The 12,074-nt window shown below is 40.4% G+C and overlaps 1 protein-coding gene across 4 annotated transcripts in view; it reads left to right on the forward strand.

The window, feature by feature from the left end:
• Positions 1-12,074, forward strand: part of Cv-2 (crossveinless 2) — a 46,253-nt gene that overhangs the window by 3,261 nt on the left and 30,918 nt on the right. Inside the window, exon 1 of one of the 4 annotated variants that reach the window (XR_011731150.1) lies at positions 848-987. The exons of the other annotated variants lie outside the window; for them this stretch is intronic. The gene's annotated coding sequence lies outside the window, so the exon portion shown is untranslated. Of the gene's footprint in view, positions 1-847; positions 988-12,074 lie in introns of those variants that run through there. 4 annotated transcript variants of the gene reach the window in all.

A 12,074-nucleotide genomic window follows, 5' to 3' on the forward strand; every position in this document is an offset into this window, starting at 1 on the left:
ATAAAATGAAAGAGCTTCTAATTATATCTAATATACTAAAAGTCGTTTGAAAAATATATTATTTATTTAGAGTAAAATAATAACGGACATCATTATTTTCAGTTATTTTAATAGGAAGGTATTAAATTATTTTTTAACGTTTATAAAACAGTCAAAAAAGCTTCACGAAAAAAAAGTTAGAAACCATTCGATCTTTCGTAAATCCGATTCTAATACGTCGATTAATTTTAATCAACTAAATTGTCAGTCACGCAATCTTTATTGTAAAAATTAATTAAAATACTACAATCTGGAAAATGCAACACGTACTCTGCAGTTTTAAATTACTTAATTAATTAACTTCGGAGAAATCGTCTTAGTTCGTCTTCGTTATTTAAACCTGAAAGCAATTTGATCCAAAGCGTCGCGGTATTTCTCAACGATACCTATTTGTCGGATTTATCAAAAGACATCGCGCGTAGAATAAGCGCGCGGCGTCAATTTGACGTATATGATAACCATACAGCTTCCGATTATCCGACGTACAGCTCGCGCCGATCCGCAAAGGTGGTGCGCAATTATCGCGAGCGATATTTTTCAGCGATTTAAGATGCCGGCAAATGTCGACGGAGCACGTCTTACACAGGCCTGCGATATCGGCTCATTCCCATCCCTACAGCCTACACACGCGCGTCGAACACACGCATACGCACGTCGCATACGCACGCGCGAATGCACGCACGCACACGCATACGCACGTCGGGCCCTTCCTCGCCAGCACGCACCTGTTATGTTGTGTTGTCGTTCCGCAGCGGCGTGGCTGCACGCGACAGCTCGTGCCACTTACTTCCAGTTACCTCTCGGCAGTGCGAGCCATCGGGCCGCAGTCGCGTCGCTATTTCTCGCGCTGAATCTCGACGCTGCGCTAGCTGTCGCGGCACCGCACTCGCGAGCCCTGACATGGGGAAAGATTGATCGTCCCCTCCGTTCGCGACCGGAGCTCGCCAGGTAGAGTAGAACGTAATAGAATAGAGTTATTAACGCGTGATGCAACGTTATTTGCGCCGGGGGAACTAAAACCGACCGCCGCGAAGTCTCGTTCCGTCGAATGACGGAGATAGAAAGACGAATGCGATACTCGAAAGTGTGTACTTTGATCCGTTGCTTCCTTAGATCCCGAAGTCGCGGGCTGACATTGCTTTCGTTTCAGATCCGGGATATCGCGGTTTTATTACGAGTTCCGGGAGTGGGTCTTTTGAAGTAGAGAAAGAACGGACATTATATCTACGTACTTATATCGTAAAGTCCGAGACCACAAGTTTCCTTTACGAGCATTAAAAATGCAATTCGGAGTAAGCGACGATACACTCGACCTAAAGTTGCCGTAACGAATTATGGGAAATTTAAGTTTTTTTTTAATAACGAAAATAATAATTATAATACTTCATCTTCACCTTCATCTTCCTAACGGTAAGTGACGTTGACCCGGTAAAGGTACTACCGTGTTCTCTTCATGATTCTTATATAAATTCCATTTAAATACGACATTATTGTAAGTAAAAATTGCAGAGAAAACACAGAGAAAAAAAATAAGTGTTAAATCATCTTATATTCTGTATATAAGCAAGAATCCATAATCTCGAAATGAGATATAAAGTGCGTTAAACGAAGAAAACTTGTTTGTATGAAGATATTTATATAGTTTAATCAAGAAAAAAAGTTGAAATAAAAAGTTGAAATTCTTATAAGAAGATATAGATTATAGATTCTTGCTTATATACAAGAATATAAGTCTTGATTTAACACTTCTTTTTTTTCTGTGCAGAAAGATTGACCGTAACGTTACATAAATAGAATTGATAATAAAATATTCCAGCTCGAAGTACGATTAAAAATGATAACCAATTTGCAACTAAAAACGCAGACAACAGAGATCTATTCGCTTTTGTTACACTTTCTTACAATCAAGACAAAACGAAACTAGATTCCGATACCACATACAGACGCACGAAAACGATTTCTGCATTCATGAAAGTACGATCAACGTAAGTATTAAACATAAGTCGATTTTCGCATAACGATATAGAGAGGGGAATCTTCGCTGTGATTATATCGGATTTAATGACTGAAGAACACGGGCTCAGAGGCGCATGATCGAGAAGGAAAGAGATCGCGATCTCCCGAGGACGATCTCGCGAGAGCGGCTTCTTCCTCGGAGGCCTCGGGATCGAGCGGCCGCGGCCGAGGAGCACTTTACTCCGGTAAAGCCGCGCGAGCGAGCATGCGAGGTCGAAGTCTTCCTTCTCTCGCTCTCGCCGTCTTCCTCCGGCTCGCTCGAGAGGAACCTGCCGCCCTGTCTCCCCATATCTCTCTCTTTCTCTCTATCTCTCCCCCTCTCTCTTCCTCTCCCCTCCCCCGCTTCACTCTCCGCGCCTTTCGATTTACACACAGTTTCTCTCTCCGGCTTAATTGCACGCGCGCGTCTCTTCCCGAGTGCGCACGAATGCGCGCTTTTGTGCGACAAAGAAAGGACCCACGGCGACTTTGACCGGATTTTTCGACAAACGGAGAGATGAGACGAGAGGATGCGTGATAGACGGTGCGGTAATTGACTCGGCAAAAGTATTCGCTCGTGCTCGAAGAAGCGTGAGATTACCAATTACGCTTTTAATTTGTATAAAATTAAATTTTATCACGTAGGTCGCGTTTGGAATCGAACGTCATAGTGATGTAAAAATCGGTGAAATCAAAGTTGCCGGCTCTCGCGGGTGTCTCAAATTTCTATCCTGATGTCCTTCCTTGTCCCGATGTCCTTCGTAAACAAGATTATTATCAGAACGTTGACAGAATATTGAAAGAGAAAATCTATAATATTGATGTATAAATACATTTCATCATTTTCACCGTATCAGTTTATAATTAGTTGTAAAATTAACTATCTGTATGTTTGTTAATGACTATCCTAAATTCTGCCAAAAATTAGAAGAATTAGCCAGTGATGAATTGACACATTTTATTATTCAAAACCGTCATTATATTTTCATTCTGGTCGATTTGCCAATGTCGCAAATCGTGTATATGTCTCGGTGACTTTGTCGACAAGCAACCGGATGCACTTAAGGACCAAGCAACCGCAAGAAACACGAGAAATTATGAGCTTGACATTCGTAAATCCCGACACTGATGTAAAAAGGAAGCGCATCGTTGTCGTTGACCCTCCATTGCACCGTTCGTACTCGTACTCCACGTCCCTCCACGTAATTAACTCCCTTTTTGCGATTGTGTATTATCGGCGTCATACGCAAATCGTAATTATTAATAACTGGTAGATATTGATATTGCAGATTGATATCTTAATGTATGTTTCAAAACAACTGATCTTTTAATTTTATTAACTCACGAGATACATAAACTCCAAAAAGAAATGTAGAATCAAATAAAATGATATAAAAGATAATACCGGGAAAGCTAACTAAAGCTAGATATTTCTAAGGAATAACGAACATTCCTGTAAAGAGGGAATTCAGAATGTTTTCTTATCGTTAGGCATTCTTGGCATTTATCTGGAACTTGACCTTTACTTTCCAATTTAAGCTAGCGTCTAAAAAGTTGTTTTATCATATACCTGTGGCGCAACGAGGAAGGGGGAATTTCTAATTGAAGCAAGAAGTAATTTCTTTCAAATTGACGCGGCAGAGACTAGGAGGTAACTCAAAAACACGATATGTACGTGTCTCCATATCTACCGTTTGATATTTTCCAATCGGTCAAGGGCTGCGCCGTCATGTCAGCTCGCATATATATTGGACATTTGCATTTTAATCTAAACTTCAATTAAGCAGTAGCGAGTCCTATATCTTAAGGTGACGCGACGGCCCACGTCGTCGAGCTATTGTTGCGCGGTGAAATTCGTGCGGCTTATCTAAATCTTTTATTTCGCATCTGCAGCGTACAGCTCTCGACGATTCGGTCCCCATTGTCATCACTTATTTCGACGACCGTAACCGTCAATGGTATCCCGCTGATTGTCAACGAGACAGCCTACCGAAGTAATTGAATTCACAAAATGATTTATGTCGTTAATCACCAATGCGTTACTTCTAATTTGTCCGTTTTTGGCTGCGGTATTTTAGACATCCTCGCCGAGAAATATAATTCCGATTCGTTTATTCGTTCTTTACAACATAAAATAATTTTGTGAAATTTTCAATTTAAATTATGTTCGTATATTTAACATAATATTTAATATTGTTCTCCTTGATTATAGCGTGAATTTTTTAATTTGAGAGTTATTAATTTTTTTTCATTATCCCACTATGTTGGATATTATTTCAGGTATCTGACGTCAATTACTGTCGCGGATCGCGCGGACGATGCGACGCCGACGTGCCACGTTAATTTCACTTTTCGATTTCATAAACGAATTCTTATAGTCGAACTTTCTCGGCTTGATTAAATCTGAGTAACGCGCGCGTCGTCTCATCTCCGTCCTTGTCCATAGTCTCGTGCTTGCCGCGTTGAATGGGCAACGGATAATAATCGAGTACCGCTTCGAAAATTAAGTCCCGCCTTCTCGCGACGAAGTGGATTACGCGTTGCGAGATTGAATTTCGCAAGAATTAATGACGTCTAAAAGTAAATTGAACTTCCTCGCCGCGTCGCGTCGTCGTGCCATGCCGCGTCGTAGGAAATTTAGAGACGCCTCCATCTCGCGCGATAAATTTTAATATTTTAACATACCCATAGCACGTAAATACCGCCGCGTCATGTAACCTTTAATTGAAATTCTTCCGACAGTACCGCGAATGGTTGTCGAAATCGCGCGATTAATTGACAATTGAATTTCTGAGCATCTCGAAGAATCTTCGATCGATAGAACGACAAATAATTAACGGATAAATTATCAGGATATATCGTAATTAATAAAACGCAGCAATAAACATTACCCCGATTATTTCGCACGAATTTTTCTGTGAGCGAGATATCTCCCTTTCGTGATTGCTGTCGCGAGCGAAATTAATTTAAATGAATGACCGAAGGTGCAACTTAAAGATGCAATCGTTGGAAGTCGTAATTCGGCGAGCGGGCCGCGCGCGCGCGAGCGCGGGTATTTACTTTCATTGCTCCGATAAAATCGTCTCAATCAAAATCCATTAAAGTAATCGTCTTAATATTCATTTGCTTTCCCCCGATCGTTTTATTATATGCTCAGACGGCGCGGAGTAAGACAGAGAGAGAGAGAGAGAGAGAGAGAGGAGAAAAAGAAGGAAAAAAAGGGGAGCGAAGGCGAGGGAAGGCAACGCGGACGTAAGGTCGAATTCTTATTCGTGCACCGAACCCCTGACTCACCGACCGCCAGATGCATTCTTATGCGACGGCGAAACGATTGAAAGTATTATCCTCCGCTTTAAATCAGAGATAAGCGGGACTCGGCTCGTCCATTAAGGGCGAAGGATGCATAAGATATTATTTGGTCGAGCGTGGAAGGCCGCGATAACGGATTGCACGTGTAACGCTCTGTGGCCCATAGCGGCCTAAATACCGCGAATCTCGAGTCGTCCTTGAGAACATGGAGACTTAGATTCACGTACTTACCGATTTTTTAAACGAAATCAAATTGTCTGATGATGATAAAAACGAATTTGGTTGGAAGGAATTAATCATCAACAATAATTTCAACGATGGATCTTCGTGATTAATTGCGAGTCGAATATTGAGTTTTGAAATAATTTTTATGTTAAAAACAATAGATAGTACACCCTACGCTTTTAAGATTGAATTGGAAAACAAAGTTCAGTTGTGTTCACATAAATATGTTCGCAAAAATACCGGCGGTCTTTGCTTTCTCGGAATAAGCGTTGCCTATTAGTAGCTCTCTTTTTTTTTTAAGTAATGTAGGGTTATATCTTCCCGGAATTTTTTCCGAAGTAAATATCAACTCCAAAGTTCTTAAGTTTTTCGGCTGAATTCTTTCACAAATATTCATAGTAGTCGAGTGAGATGGATTTAAATTACATCAACCGCTCGGCAAGCGATAGTCATCGTCTAAAATTAGTTGCTGCCTTATCAGTGGTGCCCAAAAATTTACGACGGGACGATAAGTTGTGAATAAAGTAAGTCATTTGCACGAATGTAAATTGAAATCGTACGTAAGTGTACGATTCGTCGAAAGATTAGAGGCTTAATTTCGCAAGCTACCCATTCCTATACAAATTCCACGTTCGCCGTTCGCATTTCCAACATTTTTCTGCCGTGTGTAACGCGTACGGTCGTGTTTTACGATGAGTTTTATTTCCACCAGGTAATGTCCCTTCAGCAGTGTCGTGATTCGCCCCCGAATCACATCCCCAAGAATTCTTACCAATGCCAATGAGATACTAGCCGGTGAGAATAGTTATTTGTGTAACAAGTGCGGGAAGTTGAGAATTGGACACGAGTGCGGAGTGGACGTACGAGCCGAAGGCGTCATTCTCATGCAGTGCGGGAATATCTCATTCCTGCACGGGTTCGAGTGGGGAATTTCTCGCGTGTGAAATTGGATATTTGTCGCACAGATGGCGCGCGCGGAATGGGCCACTTTCCACGCACGTGTGATATAATAGTTATTTGTGTAACAAGTGCTGTAAGATGAAAATTCACGGGTGCGGAGTTGACGCACGAGCCGAAGGCAAGTGCGGTCACCCGCACGTCCAATTTTCAACTTAACACACAGGTGTTACACACCCTATTCTATGTTGCAAGTGCGTGGAAAGTGGCCTATCACGCACGCGTCGCGTGCGGGCCACTTTCTATGCACGTGTGACATAAAAATATGTTTCTTACTCGCGTGTATAACTCAAGCAGCTTTTTTCTAATTTGTTGAGAGCATCACATCAATTTTTGTTGCTTTTGTTACAAAAATCAGATTTAAAAAATGATATAAAAGTAAATATCGTAATAACGTAAAATTACAAGGTAAATAGGACAGCGCAATGATCTTTGAGTAATAAAAGATTATCATGGAATCACTAAAATGTGAATACATAATATGTATTTTCTTGAAAAATCATCTCGGCATCTAATCAACAAGATCGATCTGTTTCAAGCGAGGATAGCGATCGTTTTCTCCGTAGAGAATAGCGTGAGAAAGTCCAAGCGCCATTGTTAAACGATTATGGCGCGAGCGTAGTCAGACTGGCGAGAAGTCAAGGAAAAATTCCGTGCATCGGCAAGTGACCAACGCGCTGCAGCCGCGACCGCGCCGCGCGGTCGGGTGCGATTATATACGATTGCAAAAACGACGTCGCGAGTTTCTCACTCGGTGCTACGCGCGCAACGAGCGACTCCCATTCATTCGCGACTCCGCGGCGAGCACAGGTGGCAACGTGAGAATCTCGGATATTAATACCGCGGAGGCGCGATCGGAATTATCGCGCGCGCCACGATACTCCCGCGTCGCTTTGTAATCTTTTATACGTCGCCACCGCCGCGCCGCCGTCCTGACAGAATTCTTTGCGTAATGCCCGTATCACACTAGCGATTGGCGATTGCGTCTACGTTTGCGTTTACGTCTCTTGACCAATCAGAAAGTAGCTGCTGGCGATTGCGATTTGCGATTTCCGTTCTGATTGGTCAAAAGACGTAGACGCAAACGTAAACGCAATCGCCAATCGCCTAGTGTGATACGGGCATAATGCTTGCGTTTACACGCGTCTCACACTGTTTCGTTCGTCGATTAAGGCCCGGTTTTTCCTCCAGCGCTTGTTTAAGTTTAATTTTGGTTAACCGATTCACCTATACTGCAAAATTTGTAATTTTTATATTCCGATTCATTTCGTAGCTTCTATAATATTCGCGAATATAGAATTATATTAACCCTCGCGAATAAACATCGAAAAATTTGAATATATTTCCGGGAATGATATTTACCAATTTAAATTCCTGTCTTTATGACATATCTTCCGGCAGGATTTTAATACACCATGATTCATATTGTTACGTGAATAATATATAACTGAGAAAGGTTCGTTTAAATTGGATGTGTGTGACAGCAAAGTTTCATTCTTCAAATATTCTTTGAATTCGAGAGAGACAAGCTTATAAACAATTTATGTGGATGCCATCTAAGGAAACCACTGTAAAGTATCGCGCTATTCTAAATCAAGCTCTTATTACACGTAGCGATGAATATAAGAATCGTGCAGTTTGCAAAAAGTGACATTGATGAGCGACACGACAGTCTTGAGCACTCAAACGGTTCAAATATTGAAATTTCAATATTGATTCACCGACAGAGAAGCGGTTCGGAGCTATATACGCGTTTCTATGTGCATAAATTATTACGCGCACGACGCAAAAAGGGGTCTTCGAAAACTTGTCTCTTAATGACTTTCAATCATCTAGAGGCGGGATGAACTTTGAAATTTGACAAATATTTCTGAAGAAGATAACTCCTTACTCCCTACAAATTCAGGGTATCTACACTGTAAAAAATGTAAAATTTACAACTATTATAGTGGGTAATTTGAGACCCACTATAATAGGTGTAAATTTCCACACATTCTTAATTTGTGTAATTGTAATACAAAATTACTTTTTCCTTCCGTACTGTAATTTTGTAAAATTACAACTATTATAGTGGGTCTCAAAATTACCCACTATAATAGTTGTAATTTTACAGAATTTTTTTACAGTGTATAAGAGCCCGGGTATTCGCAGTCACGTGATTGATCCTTATCCTAGGATTATTCTGGACTCATTCCCTTCCTCTTAATCCTAGGATAAGATACGAAACTTTCGCACAATATAGTCATTTGTGAAAAGCCACCATATTGGACTACCTATAGGAGGACCAATCACAGGCTACTGGATACCCGGTGAATACCCGGTCAAGAATACATACCCTGCACAAGTCTGATTAGTTTCCAACGCACGATTTCAACAAGAAAAAAAAGCATAGACACGATCGCAATGAATCAATGATCGTAACAAGCAGCCGATACCGATTGTTCGTTTTTTCCCACGATTGTTCATCAATTATCCTAAGCGCGCATTATCCTTACGTGTAGTAAGTATGGTCCTCGATCGCGCGGCCGTCATGTAACAATATTGATAATTATAGCGAGCGCGTAAACGCCATGCCGTCGTCGTACCGCGGAAAATCCGAAATACGTGTCTTATCGGCCGTGGCGCGAGGAACGCCCATATTTCGCCGTGAAGAGAGATCGTAAACGCCGCCCGCGATAAAGATCGATGACGACGGACTTAATGTTGCATTACATTAGCCTACAACAAACGATTGCTAAATGAACGATTACCGCTGCCGTTCGCGGCCGATAATTACCGCATCGAACAAGCAGTTATTACTGCTTAGCGAACGATAATTCATTATTACAGGCTTGCATTGATATGTGACTAAATGTAGTCCTACACATATGTGCCCGTGTTCCACGCCGGCCTAGAAAAACGTGCCGATATTATTGTTAAACAAGAAGCAATTACCATGCTAAACAGTCGCTTGGCAAATTAATTTATGTGCGGTGTCTGATATATCGTACACCATACCACCGGGTCGAAATAGACGAAGAAAGTTCGTGGCCGACAAATACATCGCGCGATAATATTTCCTTCTATCGAAGAAATTCACTTAAAAACCTGTCGGCAGCGTTTCGGTACATTCAGTAACTATAATAAGTATTAACGAGAGAGATAGTCATAATTAGGAAATATAAATAAAAGTAATTCTTACAGTGTAAATTCAGTGCTAGACTGAAAGCTTGAAAGCCAATGTAAATATATCAGAAATGAGATATTGTTAGAAGAAAATATTAAGTATAAATAAAAATATTAAATATTATCAGTATAATTTCGAACTAAATGAATATATTCTTTCGCGGAAGGGAAATATTGTGTACCGGCTAAGTCGCACTTCGCGACTTCACCCTCCTTCTCTTCTCTCATTTTCATCTATTTTCCAGAAATTACAAGTTTGCGTTTTTATTAAACTCACTTGTGCTTCTTGCGAAGTCGCGAAGGCTCCAACAGTAAGTTCAAACGCAACAAGTTGTAGACCGTTCCGCGAACGCGGCCGAGTTGCTCCCCGTGAAAAAAGACCGCGAGCCGGAGAAAAAGAGCGATTCGTTCTACGATTTTTTCGTGGTGCCGGGTAAACGTACAGGAGAAACGTGGACTTTCATGGAGAGGCGCGGAAAAACGATTTAATATCTCGGAATACTTCCTAAACACCGTTATCCACTGTGATACGCGTGTCGGAACCGGTTTCGAAAAACATAAAACTTATGTGAAATCATTATTAAATGTAGAAAAATAATTTTAACATAAGTGATAAACAGGAAGATAATTGAGTCAAACAAATTAATTTAAAAAAGTCCAGCTAATGCTCTACTTATATCTTATAATTATCGTAATAATTATAATATTGTATACTTTGCCGACATCTTGCACAATACGATAAAGAAAATCAATTAATTCGACTAAATTGTAGGTTTCATTTATTCACGTACGATGAGAAAAGTAAATTTTTATTTATAATATCATAGTCGATATATGAACAAGTTTGAGATGCTGCTTAGTCAGCACATGATATGATCTTTGACGCAACATTGTAAACAAAGAAAGCGCGAGGTATTAGGAACGATTCGTCATCGACACCAAGTTATGACAATGTTTGTGAATCTTGAGATTCATACCACACGCGATACCGTGAACGTGATACTAATTTCACGCGAAATAACGTATGGCGGTTTTTACCGCGGGCACCTCGCTGCGGATCATCTCTTTCCTTCATCTCTTTCCCTTTCCCGATACGGGCGCGTTTAAATTAAGAATTGTGATCCAAGGCAATGATTTTACGGAGGCCTCGTAACTGTCTTTCTCGGAATAACATTCGCGGAAATTACAACTTTCCCGCCGTATGCGCCGTTTCTTCTTTTTCGCAGCCGCGAATCTGCGAGAAAAAAAAATATACAACCCACCTAAAAATATATCGCGCCAGGGGAGCCTAATGCCCCGATTAATTGATTCACAAGGATACAGTTTGTTCGTTGCCAGTAAGATTTCCTCTGATCTCGCTAGTTCAATTAGAATCACATCTGTTATGTTTTACACTGCGCTGTTACATCTTGTTAACTTCAGAAATGGAGAGGGAGACCTAAGGAAAATACTTCAATCTTGCCTCCTGATTTCGATTATGTAAGATGCTACGTTCAAAATCATAAATTTTAAATTCGACGATACGTCCTTCGACTTCTAAGAATTCGTTCTTTCTCCCGGTTTTTCAGTATTTAACATTAAGTATCTTGATAACGAAACTGCAAATCAGAATTCTGAAAGGAATAAACTCAAGCGTGTAATATTTCAATCTTAATGTCAACATTGAGAATAAATAATAAAAAAAAAAGATCGACTAACCGAATAACTTCTGAATAATGATCACTGTCGTCGAAATAATGAACTACAACTAGGATCGTTGGAATTGGAAGGGCTGCGGCTGGGAAAAAGGTGAAGGGAACTGCCAAGCGATGCACACAACACGGCCGACGCTGAAAAGTCACGACGTGAATAATGCGCGCGTCAGTCTCTATTTTCAATCCCGTAACTTCGCGGGCTCATCCTTGCCCGAACACGGAGAAAAAGCTACGCGATGTAATCGTAAAACGCTCTTACTCCTCCGGCCAGTCTGTTTTTTTTCCTCTCTCCTCCTCTTGCTATGCACAATCGCAATGATTCAAGGCGGAATATTGAAAACATTAAATGCAGAGTGCTTCGTAACATGTAACATGATAATGAAAGCAATGTAACGTAGAATAACAAAAGTAAGTATACGATCTTATATACAATATATAGATTTCATTAAAATTTCAAAGTACGGAAAGAGAAAAAGGCCAATGTATAAAGCACGGTAAAAAGGATCAATTCATATTTAGAATGTAGATTTTGAAAACTCATTTTTGTGACAAAGATTATTTATTTTATTTTAAATGGGCACTATTATAAAATTTATTGCTAATTTTTGTGAAGCAATCGGTATTTGCGATCGCTTATAAAAAAAACTCGAATATTTGTTTTTGACATATATTTTAACTTTTACGATGACT

Source organism: Temnothorax longispinosus, chromosome 3, assembly GCF_030848805.1.
Source record: "Temnothorax longispinosus isolate EJ_2023e chromosome 3, Tlon_JGU_v1, whole genome shotgun sequence".
NCBI lineage: Eukaryota > Metazoa > Arthropoda > Insecta > Hymenoptera > Formicidae > Temnothorax > Temnothorax longispinosus.